Genomic DNA, 14,950 nt, shown 5'->3' on the forward strand with positions numbered 1-14,950 from the left:
TCAGCTTCTCCTCTCTCAGGTGGTGCTGACACTTTTTTTTTTTTTTTTTTCATGAAGCCACCGGCCACAATTACGGTGCTGGTCCAGGTACAATCACGAGGTCTACTGGTGCCACACGCACCTCTTCCATCAGGCCCTCCACCTGCCCGTCCTCACCCATCAACCCATTCAGCCTTATTTGTCGATACTTTAAACTTCGCCGACCTGTTGCAGTACTTTTTACTCACGAGCAGAACTCTTTCCAACCCATCCTCACTCCCCTGGCATTGAGGTTGGGAAGTGCGTCCTATGCTGAAGCACATGTTCCGCCTTTTGCGGCACATCCTGACTCACATCAATGGAAGACTGTGTAATTCTTGGTTGATTCCGCACCTTTCTCAGGATCATTGAGACCCCACGAGGTCAGCTCTTGCATGCAGCCCCACCCACCAAGCTGCTCGGCTATGGCCCGGTAAACCCTTCCCAGCCTTGTGGAGGTCTACAATTCTGTCTCTGGAGTCTTTGCACAGCTCTTTGGTCTGGTCCATGTTAGTAGTTGGAGACTCACCGACTGTATGGGGTGGCTAACAGACAGGTGTTCAAACAGTTACTAGCAGCAGTATCATACAAAAAAATAGTTAAAAATACACTGTGATTTCTGTTTTTTCTTTTTACATTATGTCTCTCACAGTGCACATGAACCTATGATGAAAATTCCTGACCCTCCATCTTTTCTAAGTGGGAGAAAAACTCCATACTTCCTCGCTGCATATCGCAACTGACATCCAGTGTAAGCCAGTGAGGAGAGCTGCGTCGGAAGGATGGGCTGTTCATCTGGTGTTTCCTTGCTACAGACTTCTATTTCATGTTGATGTTGTCTGTTGGGACCATTCAGCGGTTGCTGTCTGTCAGGTAACCCACAATGTTGCAACGCATTTTCACTCCCAGCGCATCGTATTAACAGTTATCAGGTGGACGTTTGTTGACGCAGAAGTCAGTCTTCAGCGTTGTATTAGGGTTTCAGTCGAGTCAAATGTTCCTCTACCATGGCTTTACCTGGTGTTCAAAAGTAGTGAGGATGGGGGTGATGATCATGGGATGCCCGCAGTATTGGACTCTGTGGAATTCACACGCTTGCTGTTTGTTAACAGATCCCTCCCAACACCTGGTTGTTAACCTCGCCCGTGCTACTGACCCAAATATTCTTGCCAAAGTTTAGAATTCTGTGTGAAGCTTGCTCTGCAAGTGAAACTCCTTGTGTTCAAACAGCTGTGTCTGTTTGTGTACATGTGTAGAAGCGATGCTTTCTGCATGAGCTCCTTCTGCTGACACACAAGTATTCCAGCGGACCTCAGAGACCACGGAGGCATACAAACGTTCCGCGCCTGACCTGGTTTTTCTCGGCTTGAGTTGTAATGGCCTGTCCAGAGGGCGCTACATCACTGCGTATGCTGCTGTGGTCGTAATGGGAAGCCATGTGAGCAGATTTCAGCTGTGGTGAGGGAACAATACGAGGCGCTACAGGACAGTATCGGATTTTAAATGGTGAAATGAGACTTTAGAGAAGAGAAGAGACGGCAAGCGGGTGGGGACAAGAAGGTGATTTTAGTTCATGGAAGTGCTGACATCCACAGGATGTATATTGCGCAAAAAATAAGGTACAAAAAGCCAAAGAATTTTTTAAAATCCTGGTGGATATTCTCTGAATATTGTTTAACACGACATTAATATTTGACTCTAAATATGATGAGGAGGTTTGAAATGAAATTCCTCCCAGGCCCCCCCAAAAAAATATAATTTTATGTGCTCCAGAAGCTCAATGGCGAGAAAGCGCCCTGTAACACTACAGAGGTGTGTCAGCTGGAGGTGACCGTGACGGTGCTGCAAAGCAGTAGTGGACAGCAACAACACTTTTTGTGAACCACCCAACGTATCTAAAGCCATGCAGAACACAAAGCACGTGGAGACCGAGGCACTTGTTCACAAAGTGAACCACTGTGATGAGGAAAACATCAAGCTTGAAGGCAAGCCTCCGGCATATTGGTGCAGAAATACTGAGGCAGTTCTGAGACATCAAAACGGAACTTTCAGTGACAGGATTCTTTTGGTTTTAGCGGCCCATGAAATGAACAGCTCTCGCCGGTGGTACGAGCCATCTGCCAAGATGACTCGGTTCAGCTGGGTGTCGGCGGAATGACGTGGAGTAAGTGAGTTACTTGGGGCCACAGGAGGATCTAAATACTGCTGTATTGAAGCAGCTCCGCGCTTCATCACCAACTTTCACGGCGCCTCATCTGAGCCCCGTACTGAGCTGGATCCATAAATATGTGGGTGATGAAGATCCAGTGATTGATGGAAAGGTTAATTATTCTGGACGGCAACCAAATCAACAGTGAAGCGTGCGTGCGTGTGTGTGATGTACATCGGCGTGTGTTTGACTGCTGGAGCTATAATGAGCTTCTGCGAGCGCGGATGAAAGATGTGGGGGTGCGAACTGGTCAGCCCAGCGTCGAGGGAACCAGCGCTCTTGTTATTTTCAGTTGACTCAGACGGGTGAAAACAACATTTTATATAATTCCCTCAACTACCGCAGTGTGTTGCTGTGTGACATGTGATATAAAGCAGGCGGCGAGGTCAGCGCCTCATCACAGTCAGGCACCATCCATCTCAATACAAATCTACTAAAACCTCTCCAAGGTCATTCGATAGCGACTGCGTCTCCGGGGACCTGATTGGAACGACCTTTCTCTCTGTCGCGCGAGCGACTGCAGGTGTTTGTAACAAACACGGCTCGGTAAATCTTTTTGTCCAAACATCGTAAATTCTGTTGACCTGAGAGAAACACCTTGTGGAAATGCCCTCCAGCGCAGAGAGCTCGGCACGCCAACACAAACCAAACGTGCGGCCGGTAGATTCACAATGACATAAAACATGGCTGCTCGCACCAAGTTAACCGTGAAGAACATGTCTTCGTAGAATCAAAATAAATGGAGTCATCAGATGTGACAGAAACGGAGCACAGGGTGAAGGAAAGGAGTGAACTTCCTCGCTCAACCTTTTATCAGGCTGCAGTCGAGGACGTCAAGGTTCTTGGTTCTGCTTTGGTGACTGCAGTAAATCCTCATCTCACAACATGTTGTGATACTCTCTAAGTTGGGATCCTGTCTTTGCTGTGCAACGATTCTTTAACTGTCATGAGAGGTGAAGAAGAGGGTGCAGGCGGGGTGGACAGGAGGAGAAGACGGTTACGACAGAGCAGTTTTGAACTGGCCACAGCCAAGATGGTCAGAGTTAAAGGAGCCTGAGATGAAGATACTGAGCTTGTCATTTGATTTGGAGTGACTAGACAGGAATCTGTCAGAGGGACCAAGTGAGCAGGATGACTTGGACACGTGGAGAGGAGTGTTGGACCAAGTCTGAGATGAAGATACTGTGCTTGTCATTTGATTTGGAGTGACTAGACAGGAATCTATGAGAGGGACCAAGTGAGCAGGATGACTTGGACACGTGGAGAGGAGTGTTGGACCAAGTCTGAGATGTAGATACCAGGACAGAGGAGACAACCGCTGTAACCGTGTCTTCATGACTTGGAGAGACACTCGCTCTGTAGTCATCGCTGGTGTCTAGTCACCAATTCGACTTCCCTGCGCCACTCGAGTCGCATGAAAAGAAGTGGGTCAGTCTGCCAGTGTTTGGTAGCCCACATGATGGTGAGGCAGAATTGTAGCCCTTCATCATCTGAGGAAGCTGTTAGCTCGTGATTCATAAATTCCAGCAACCACTTTTGTCACGTGCATCACCTGAAAAAGTTCAGATTTTTAAACGTCAGCGTTTGAGGCGACAAACGTTGCCTAATGGGTGGCACCTAATAGCAGCTCGACGGACGGTGACTTGACGTGTAAATCAGTCGGTTTTGCTTCTTGGATGTTTGAGAGAGCCACCAGTGTGCGCAACATCAAGGTAAACTGGTGGCACATGTCACAAAACGTCTGAGGAATGTCACCTTCACTTTGTAAATGAAGCATTTCGTGAGCTTCTGTTGTGTGCCGTCTACAGGATGAGTAGCTCTGCATACATAATGTGTGAGCATATTAGCATTTTAAACCATAAATCATTATTTTATGGCATTAGGAGATTCATTGGAATATTCCAATCTCCACTGTTGACACACGTCCACCCAGCAGAACTCTGAATCAAGCGAGCTACAGTATCTCACTGCTTCTCTGTCGCCTCCATTTGGACGGAGTGATGTCTGTGTGAATGTGAGTTTTCAACTGTGGCAGCACAGATAGAGACACACACTCTTTGCACAGTAAAGAGAAGGTACACGAGTGACCAGAGTCGCAGCCATGACGAATGAGATCCTATCACAACTTTAAAGGTGGTGGGTCGGTACAGCAAGTCCTTCACCTGGTGAGCTGCATTGGCTGTATTTCACACTGCGCTCATGTCAAGCCCCTTCTGAAAAACACACTCACTGAGGCGCACAATTTCCTGCATAAGAAAAACCCTTGATGGACGTACAATAGCTGTTCAGTTTAAACGCCTTCCCCCTCAGCGAAGCCTTCTCACTCGACAACAGCCGACTCGGTTACAACACACACACACACACACACACACACACACACACACACACACACACACCAAACTCTGGAGAGATTATTTCTGGTCTCAGTGCCCAAAATCAGTATTGTTCTGGATTAGAGAGGAGCCTGGAATTAGCTTCAAAAGCGACGATGAGGGATTATTCTATTAGTCATTTTTCCTCACCAAAATAAAGTCGTCGCAGAGATTTGAAATGGTTTTAGGTGCGAGCTGAAGAGGATGTGTCTGGGCTGCCGATTTACAGGTTTCCTCCGCTTTACATAATCCACCGAGATGCGCGTCTGTGCGCCGCAAACTTGTTTATTTGTGCTGGTACGACCCTCGATGAACTTCACAGAAACATCTTGGATCATGAGCGGATCATGCGCTCGCTAGTTTGTGGTGTGGAGCAAACCCAAGTGGCACTTTCCCGCCAAAACTCTGGGGTCAGACTCGGCGAGATTTGAACAGCTCTCTGTTTGCGTTACTTGCGGTCCAGAGAAGAGTGTTTCAGGACCCACACATGGGGATTCTGTGAAAGAGGTCAGTGTAACCTGCCGCCTCGATGACTCTGCACCCGCCGGTACTCGCGTTGTTTGTTGGGTTTGATGTGTGGGGTGGAGAGAAGAGAGGGCGAGTGGCTACGGTTCGGAAGTGGTGGATGGACTTTTTTTTAACTGACTTATGAGAATCATAACATATTCACCACAGAATTTTTTTTCTATATTTACTCATGAATTTAGAGTCAATATAATGGCAGGATTATCTGACATGTCTAACGCTCATCTGACTGTGTTAGTAGAAATGTAGTGACAGTGAATGGGTTCGCAGGTCTGAGTTAAGAGGCATTGACTTGAGTCTACCATTTTCTGGTGATTCAGTAAAATCAATGCTCCCAGGAACGTGTCCACTGAGGGCTGTTTTGGGCCCCAGTTTAGGGTCCCCGACCCGCTAATAGAGAATCGCTGTTGGAGAATAATAGGCCAGACTGTACTAGAGAGTGTGTGCATGTCACCTTGACCCAGCAAGTTTCAAAATAACATGTGCTTATTTGATAGCAGCGTGCCAAGCTTCCAAAACCACAATCTCTCCCAGGCAGTCTTGAAAACAAGGACATTTAACAAGATCACCTTTCCTGCCAGAGACGTGTTTTATCGCGTGACTTTGACCCTGCCAGATCAGAATTCTGAGGAAAAAAAGTGTCATATTCCTGTCCTCCTGAAGTGGACCAGTTCAATAAACCCAGTCATAACCTGATCCCACTACACGTGTGACCTCTTTGCTTCTACCTTCGTGACCCTGGAGGAGTCGGTGTTTCACAAGGTCCCCACATTATCCAGCAGCCAAAACAAATCTGACATTCAAAACGCTCTCGCCGCATTGATTTTTGTGAATGGCGAACCTGCTCCGACATGAGTAACGGCTGTGTTTATGCCGGATGAAATTTGAAACGTGTCACATTCATTTACAAGATGGCTCCGTCCGCTGCGCTCAGACTGGAAGTGACCATCCCGACAATTTCCCTGAATCTGCGCCAGAAACTCGAGAGTTCTTGATGACTGAAGTGATCACAGCAGCCTCAGTGGACATTTGACTTCTTATCAAGGCAGCTTCGCGGATATCAAAGGAAGAGAAAAAAAGTCAATGGCCCATCGATCACAATCAGGCGCGGAGCACAGAGAGGCTAAATCAAAGAATAAAATCAGATTCCCGGGAGACACTTTCATTAGTAGCATCGCAGTGTCTTGTGATTTGACCTCATGTGTTTCGTGCTCCGTTCATGGAGCGTTTCACAGCATTCGGGAGATGAAGAAATCTCATTTTTACTCATTGAGTCTTCAGTATCACAGGTAGATTTATTTTTTTTTTTTTTTTAAATAATGCTGCGCTTTAAAAATGTACTTCAAATGGATCAGAGGGACAGCACATGTGCTCAGGTGTTTAGGAGACCAAGTCAGAGAGGCTGGATGGAGATGGTTTGGACATGTACAGAGGAGAGAGAGAGAGAGCCAGTACATTGGTAGATGAAGATGTTGAGGTTAGAACTGCCAGGCAGAAGGTGGAGAGGAAGGTCACAGAGGAGAGTGATGGAGGTGGTGAAGGAGGACATGAGGTTTGTAGGTTTGAGAGAAGAGGAAGCAGAGGACAGGGGGAGATGGAGGAACAGAGGGAGGGACAGCAGGGTTCTCGGGTCCAAGGAGGCCCAGTCTTCCCTCTCTCTGTAATCTCATCACCTCACCTCCACCCAGAATACTTCTCTGTGGGGACATCCAGAATCACCCTGTCTTTAAGGTGGAGTCAAATCAGGCACCACCTGAAGCTTGTGGCAAACGGTGTAGTGACTACTGCAGAATGAGGATTGAGGGGTTTCTCAGAATGAGACTGCACTGTCTTTGTGCACCGGGCTTTTCTCAGCTGTCACCGGAACCACACGTTGCTTTACAAAGGTGGCAACACAACTCACACTTTCGAAAGCCAAAGACTTAGAGGGGAAAGTAAGGAGAAAGTAATCTTACTACTCATGTCCGCAGACAGGACGTGGTCATGTATGACCAGAAAATCCCAGCCTTCAAATGTCAATACTTACTAGTGCAGCTCTGATGTCGGGACATAAACTGTGTCTCTAAAAACCTGATTTAAAAGTCTTCCTGGGTGAAGTACCTGTCCTTTGCACCTTCATTGGGAAACTGCCAGAAGTCACTGCGTCTAATGCAGCGCTCAATATTCTCCCCATCATCGCAGTGGCTGCAGAATGATCATGTTCAGTCCTTTACAATCATCGAACAAAACCCCCTGAGCAGAAGTCCAAATGCTTTCCCCGGGCCTGGAAATGAGACCGCCTCTGCCCTTGGTCCTGCATGGTCAGCATCCTCTAAAAGCCCCGCGGCTGTCGTCGTATCATTACGCATCATTACGTGGTGCGAGTCATAGCGGCTGAATGACTGATGGCCCAGATGTGCCTGTAATTCCTGATCTGCCGTGTTTGGCTGCAGCTCACAGGGGACTTCTGGGAGTCAAATGGAGTTCAGTGAGGCCTTACTCCAAGCTAAATCGATTCCGCTTCTTTGCTGTACTTTATCAAAAGTTTGTCGTGTATTTGCCTTGTAATCAAAACTGTGTCTCAGTTCTAATGGGACTTTTGGCAAATTGGTTTTTAAATGGCCGATTTTCTGACATGTTGCTCTGCCTGAACAGTCGCTCATCAGCCTTGTCCTCACAGGGTTCAGCTTCCGCAGCACGTCTGAGTTCATCATTGTCTTCTGCTGGTGAAGAACAAACGGAACTGTTGCAGTGATCAGTGCTGAATACTGCCAACGCAAGCTTCAAGACAAGACTCGGGTAGCTAAGTGGGAGCAGGGACTCACTGAAGATTCCCATGAGGACCTTTGAGGCGCCTCTTAGGACTTCATGGTTTGCTGCCCCCAGTGACCGAACAAGAGATCAGACCTCAGTTGTAAAGGACTTGAACTGGCTTGGTGAACAAACGATTCCCCAGTGGGTGAAGTCAAGCTGGTGCTTCGTGACCTCATGGGTACTTAAGAGTCTTCAAAGACCATCCTTTTCATCCCTTCAGCCGGGATGGTGCCACAGCGTCCCTGAGGTGTTCATTCCGTTCAATGGATGGGAATATTTGGGTGGCAACCAGAAGGAAGCCAAGTGAGTGCAGTACATCAGGGTGCAGTCATTGCTTTGATCTACCCAAGTACCATCCTTTCACCAGGGCCTCCTTCAGAGACAGTGGTTACAAGAACACAACATGCGCTTTCATGTTTTGGATCTACGTCCAGTTGGGTATCTGTGAGAAATGCTGGAGCACAAGGGGGTCAGGGTGACGTTCGGAAGCTCTCTTCACTGAATTGTAAGGGATGTCAGTTGCTGTTTCTAACCCCTATATGGCTCTCCTCCTTCTTGAGTCACCGAAATGCACTGTCAATTGAGGGACCTTAAATCCCGACTGTGTGTAGAACGAAAGCTGCCGCATCCCATGGCTTAGCTAAGGTGGTAGGAGCAACAAAAATCCACTATCCCAACTGTGGTTAATGTACAGTATTACAAGGGTGTGTTGCAACTGTGCTATACCCAGATGACAGTAACCTCTTGCACCTTCTTGTTCCGCAACTAGAAATAGCCCAAATCCTTCGGCGGATCTGTTGCATGTGTGGGACAAGTGGGTCAGGCCCATGGAGCCAACACCTGCAATGAGCAGCGCCGCAAATATCTAGCGCTAACATATTGTGACCAGGTCGCACAGCACTTCTGCCGTAATGTATCAGTGTTCTGTTGAGCAAGTAGGAAAGGACACTCTGCACTTCAGCTGGTGTGCTGTTTTGACTCCGCTCCTTATGTCTCTCCCACACAGTCGGGGAGTCATTGATTTTTATTCCCCCCCTTACGATTGACGGTAAAAAAAAAGACCGATCATCTGAAGATTTTGCTCTTCCACCACCTCAGAGGGCATCACATTGACTTGCATTGATTTGTTTTTTTTTTTAAAGACGCCCAAACCTCAGCTTACTCACAGCTGTCCTCACTGTTAGCCATAACCCTAAACCAAGACGTCACCCCGGCACTGAATGATTCATGTGTCTCTGATTTCAAATTCAAACGCAGCGGCTTCTCTTGCTCCCAAATGCTGACACAAGCATCGCTTCACACACGAGGTTTGGCTCTCACACACACTTACTTTTTCCGCTCATCCGTGTTGACAGACCCAAACGCTGTCGTGTGCAGGCAGGAATACAGGTCATCCAGGAGAGAGAGGACGTGGCCTCCCTCCCGCCGAGGTTAAAGCCATGGCAATTAAATGAAGGTCATGAGCCACGGTGATAATGATGTGTAAATCTTTACGCCGCCGATAGACGTGGGAGAATATTCCCAGCAGCACACGTCGGCAGCGATAACAGCCCCGCAGATAACCATGTGTTTGACGGACGACCCTCCGCAGTGCCGTCGTGACTGTAATTCAGAGTCCGAGACGCAGTCGTTGAGATTATTGATCTCAGCGCACACGGTAGATTTTAATCATAATAGAATCTCTGGACGTGTTGCTGTGTTAATTCTCTCCCCAGATTGTGCTGTGCATGGCGATGATCTAGGAGACCGCTAAAGTGCACGCTTGCACAAATAGCACAGAGGTTACATGCTGTACCAAGTGTGTGAAGGTGGAGAGGTGCCAAACGTCTGCCGCGACAAGGGCGTTTGTAACAGCTCTTCAAAAGCCACACAGCCACAAAACAAAGCATTAGTTTATAGGCCTGATAGCGGAGCTTCACTGTATTGTTGTTAATGTACCAAGGTCACGATCAAAATTCAAACTTTACGAGAAGATAAATGGAAGTCCTTTGTGACTAGAGCAGGGCTCTACGAACGGGCCGCAGTTTTTTGTTCCAACCAAACATGCACACCTTGGTTGACCGAGCAGGTGCAGCTGAAACAAGCCAGTCCAGACTCACAGTCAACTGAGTCTTCAGACACCTGATTGGTGAAATGGAACAAAAACCTGGGCCCACTGTGGCTCTTTGAGGACCGGTGTGTGAGCCCTGGTCTAGAACAACAGGTTACAGCACATATTGACGGTTGGACTTTGTCATGCCGGGGAGATTCCGCCTTCCGTGTGGATCAAATGTTTAACCTCCACAGACACTGACACCGTAACTAGCACGTCAATGGACGATGGCTGGACTAAGGGAGCGACACAGAGTGGTGCTCCTTAAGGTACAGACCTTATACCACGAGTTATATACAGTACCTCTTGTGACCAGTGTGCCACCGTCATGTTGTAGTCAAGACCACACCAACCGAGACCAAGACATTATCGAGACTGTATAGTATCAAACCCGAGTCAAGATATTTGGAGGTCGAGACCGAGACAAGATGAAGACAGTTTATCTGAAGAGTCTGAGGCACTGATGAGCTGAAGTGGGTGCAGGTATTGTTCCAATGAAAGAAAAACCCACAGGTGGCAACCCAACCCAACACCCACTATGGCCCTGTCAGACAATTCTGACAGGTTGCTCCATCGCTCTCCAACGGTCTTGACTAGAAATCCCGGGTCCGCCCAGTCTGAGACCGAGACAAGGCAGAGTAACAATGAAAAAGGTCTTGAGACCTCGAGTCTTAAGTACTAGAACACTATAGCATGGTTTCAAAAAATCCTACTGTATTTTGGTGACTTCCATGACATTGCGATTCGTGGCAAGATTTTGTGAAGTTCAAGTCCAGTTTGGTTTCCTATCAAGATATGACAGGTGTTTAGAAAGTCGCTGTTCCCACGCCGATGAGTTGAAGGTGTGACCTGCTCATATTTAAAAAAATTTTTTTTTTCTGGTGAAGCTCCTGTGGACCACATGAAATGGATTCAAGGGCTGGATTTGGCTCCTTGGCTTTGTTTTCCAAGACTGGAGCAGCAACCAAACCCTGGTCAACCTGCGTCCGGACAGGTAGCGGCGATGTTCATCAGCAGAAAAGTGAGAGCGTCTGCTTCACTCCCATTTATGTTCAGCAGCTCATAATCCAGATGGAAAGTTGGAACGGAACATAGCAACTGCCGTTGCTTTGACTCGGCAGCCCATATCCACTGAGCTGCCATCTTGCTATTCAATCACCCGACAAAGAATTGTCTCATAAATCTTTAGACGCTGCTGCTATTTGTCGGCCTGCGATGCAGAAAACCATGTCGAAGAAAACCACCTGCTAAAACTGATGGTGTCACGGACTGAAGGATGGAGGAACAAAACATCGAGGAAGGACTTCTTACCTGTCTAGATGTGGACCAACACGATGTCTTCTCACACTTTAATATCCCTGTCAAGTAAGACAAAAATAATGTCAGTCGGAGAGTAAATGTATTTTTTTTTTCTGAATTTCTCATAATGTGTGTGTGCTGGAACAACTGAAGGCCACTTGCATCACCGTAGACTCAAAAGAGAGGCAGAGCACTGAGCCATCAGTTCCTTGTGTGCGTAACGTAGCAACTGAAGTGTCTCAAAATTGAGGTCGTCCTTCCTGAACTGTACAGCTACACGAGCGAGAGGAGTGATCCACAGTACATGTCCAACAATTTGCTTCTGTCTTGAGTTGCACAGCTGGAGAACATCATCAACTCCGCGCCACACTCTGGCCTGTGCACGCTATTTCGTGGATGCAAATGAAGGTCTTAAGCTGTATTTTGATTTCACCTTAGGCATCGTATCCCACCATCCTAGTGACGGTTCATATAGGATGAGAAACGTCAGTGAAACCACCACTCCACCCACCCTGTCTTCACCCGCCATCATCTCACGTTGCTTCCTGTGTGTGCTACTCTACTTCCTAAAAATGCCCGTAACCTTATCTGACGTCATCTCCTTTACCCCACGTTCCATTCGTCCTGTCCAAATAGTGCTTGAGGTGGCGGGATGTGTGATGCGCTGAGCGGCGCTAGCGGCGTCTCGGGTGGTGAAAGGTAAGAAGCGTTTTTTTTTAAAAGCAAAGCGAGCAGGTTTGGATCCTGATAGGCGAGATGGCTGTGCATTATGTAACTGGAATAACAGGGCGCAGAGGGGAAGCAGAACCTGGGAAATGGGACACTGAATAAGAAATGGCGGCGGGCGGCTTGTTGAAATAAGGCAGAGAAAACAGAAGGGATTCCCATTAGAGAGACGGATGAAGGGATGGCTGAGGATGACAGCAACAGTTGGCAGCAGGGTGATGGACTGAGGAAGCGAGAGAGACGGGGAGGAGCCTTCTGTGGCGCTGCTTCAGGAAGAATCGAGTCTCATTCAGCAGCTCTTTGTTCACGTCTCCTTCACCAAAAAAGTAGTGTTTTTCGTTTGCCTTGTCTTTTTGCAGGGGGGTGAAACAGAGTTATGTGAGGTCCAAGAGCCATGACTTTTCCCTCTACATCCCAGTGGTGAGTGGGAGTGAGAACAACGTGTGAACACAGACGGAGGAATGGCTCTGTAGCGTCACCTGCATGTGAGCAAAGTGTGAAGTCGGAGTGCCACAGGGAGAGAGACGCGCCCCTGACCAACAACACTGACCAGCCCCGCTGGGAGCAAGCGTGCGTCAAAGACCTTTACACACTGGGCTGCGGACAAAGTTCAGGACAACTGACTTGTAAGTGACTTCAGACAAACTCATGGACCTGATGTGGCAGCCGGCCAGACGTGAATGAGTCGGATCGAAACCAGTTCGTCGTGGCCTTGTCGTGACTCTCCAAAGCCAGAGGTGGAGATGAACAAGTGAGAAGATGTCAGAACTAACCACACGATACAAAGATTCAAACCTTCAAGGAGAAAAGGTAGAGCAAGGTGTACATAAGTTCAACGAGTATTGACACGAAACTCAACTTTGCTCTCAGCGACTTGACATGGTGACTACTGTGTTGCTATGGTTGAAAGCACAACATGACAACAGGGAAACATATATAAGTGTACTATGAGTATACTTGTTTTACACCAAAGCTGAGGAAGTACACTTTTGACATACTACGTTTGAGATACTTAAAAGTAGCACACTGAAATATACCCAAGTAAGGATCACAGGAGTGGATGACGTCTTGTATACTTACTGAATACTTGAAAATATAGTGTAATAAACTAAAAATGTTCCCATTTAGTCCAAAGACTACTATACTTTCTAGTAAACTACTAGTATACGGTGAGGAATGTACTTCACAGAGTGCTTTTGTAAGCTTAAAAGGTTCCTATTTAGTAAGTTTTAAAATATAGTTTTGGTAAACTGCAAGTATTCAGTGTGGTTGGTAGTAAACTTGCTGTACTGTACTGTATTCTGAAATATACTTGATCAAATGATACTGTTCAAATGAACTTCAAGTGTACGACTTTTTGTGAAGTCCTATTCTTCCACTGCGGATACTGGAGCGTGTTTAGATGTTTTCATGTGTCCTGCTGCTAAATCACCCAGGCACCATGGCTGAGTCCAGCCAGTCAAGATGGTGGCGCTGTGCTGAAAGCGACATCCTTTTTCAGTGGCACGCGAAAGAACAGAGTCAAGACATCTGGAGAATCTTTGTGCTAATGGCTACACCCATGATCCTAGAAGCCTTGTGGACCCTCACTACACGTCTCAGGTGTGTTACTACTGATCAAGATCCAAATAGATCAGATCAAAAATGTTTTTGTTTACCCCTTCAACCGTTGTTTCACCTGCCCAGCTTGCTCCTTGTGCCGATCACAGTTCTGTCCTTGGTGTGAGCTCAACTCGTAATAAAAAGTGTAATGCTGCTGGCCTAAATATAGAGAACCACAGCGTCAGAGGAGCAGCTTCCACTCTGGCGTGTGGCACAGGCACAAGCCTTCCTTCCTTCCTTCCTTCCTCTCCGCTCCGATGAGTGTCGGCGAGGACATGGAGGAGAAAACAAACAGAGCCTGGAGCTGTGTGGGTGACTCAGACTCAGCTGGTCTCCTTCAGTGGAAGGCGCCTGATTGGTTCTGAGGAAGGTCACGTTGGAATGTCCACCACCCAAAACAAGGTGTGTACGCTGCTGTTCTGTGAGCACCGAGCACCATGGCGGTTTCCCCTCGGCCATTCGTGTGCATTAGACTGGGAGTGAAAAAATAAAGTCAGTATGTTAAGTGGACACGGCTTTACACTCCAATGTGTTGGGGTCACCTCTCGAGGTCGCATGGTTTCACACGCACACCTACGACAGAGATATTCAGCTGCGTCGCAGTTGGACTGGGCAAAGGTTTTCGGACATTCTTTCCTCCAAAAGAGGCTCCTCCACCGGACGGTTTAATAACTGGGACCTTCCGAAGCTTTTAAACTGGTTTAAAAAAAGGGCCTTGAAATCGGTTTCTGAAACAGACAGGGAACGAATGCAGAGTTGAAAAATGATTTGAAAGTGCGGCATTCGCAGATAGATCCCTTTGTAAAATGCTAGCCAAGTTTTGAGGTTTTCCAGGGACAGTATCAGAGTCTGTCGGCTGTGGAGCAGAAACTGGCTGCTGTCAGAAGTGTGACGACCGAGTTCCCCGGAGAATCTGTCGGACCGTTAATGAATGCAGACTCAAACGGCTCCGTGGGACTTGAAAGAGCTCTCCCTGGGCTGCGCTGCGCTCCACAGTGGGGCTGCCGTTTGAGTCCGCCAGCACGTTGTTCTCCCGAGCATCTATTCTCGTGGTGAGTGGGACAAATTGCCAGAACTAAACAGGCTGCTCGTGGACGTCCTTCCTTAATATATATACACATATACATATATATGTATATATGTATATATACATACATGTGTGTGTATATATACACACATGTATATATGTATATATATGTGTGTATATATATGTATATATATACACATATGTATATATATATCACCATATCATTTGATCAAGTATATTTCAGAATACAGTACAGTACAGCAAGTTTACTACCAACCATACTGAAT

General features: G+C 47.3%; 1 protein-coding gene across 3 annotated transcripts in view; it reads right to left on the reverse strand.

Annotated features, from left to right (window-relative positions):
- The window catches only part of LOC128754896 (protein ELFN1-like), a 92,582-nt gene that overhangs the window by 14,344 nt on the left and 63,288 nt on the right, over nucleotides 1–14,950 (reverse strand). For 2 of the 3 annotated variants that reach the window (XM_053857861.1, XM_053857860.1), the window contains one exon: nucleotides 11,321–11,367. The exons of the other annotated variant lie outside the window; for it this stretch is intronic. The gene's annotated coding sequence lies outside the window, so the exon portion shown is untranslated. The remainder of the gene's footprint in view (nucleotides 1–11,320; nucleotides 11,368–14,950) is intronic. 3 annotated transcript variants of the gene reach the window in all.

This window comes from Synchiropus splendidus, chromosome 2, assembly GCF_027744825.2.
Source record: "Synchiropus splendidus isolate RoL2022-P1 chromosome 2, RoL_Sspl_1.0, whole genome shotgun sequence".
NCBI lineage: Eukaryota > Metazoa > Chordata > Actinopteri > Syngnathiformes > Callionymidae > Synchiropus > Synchiropus splendidus.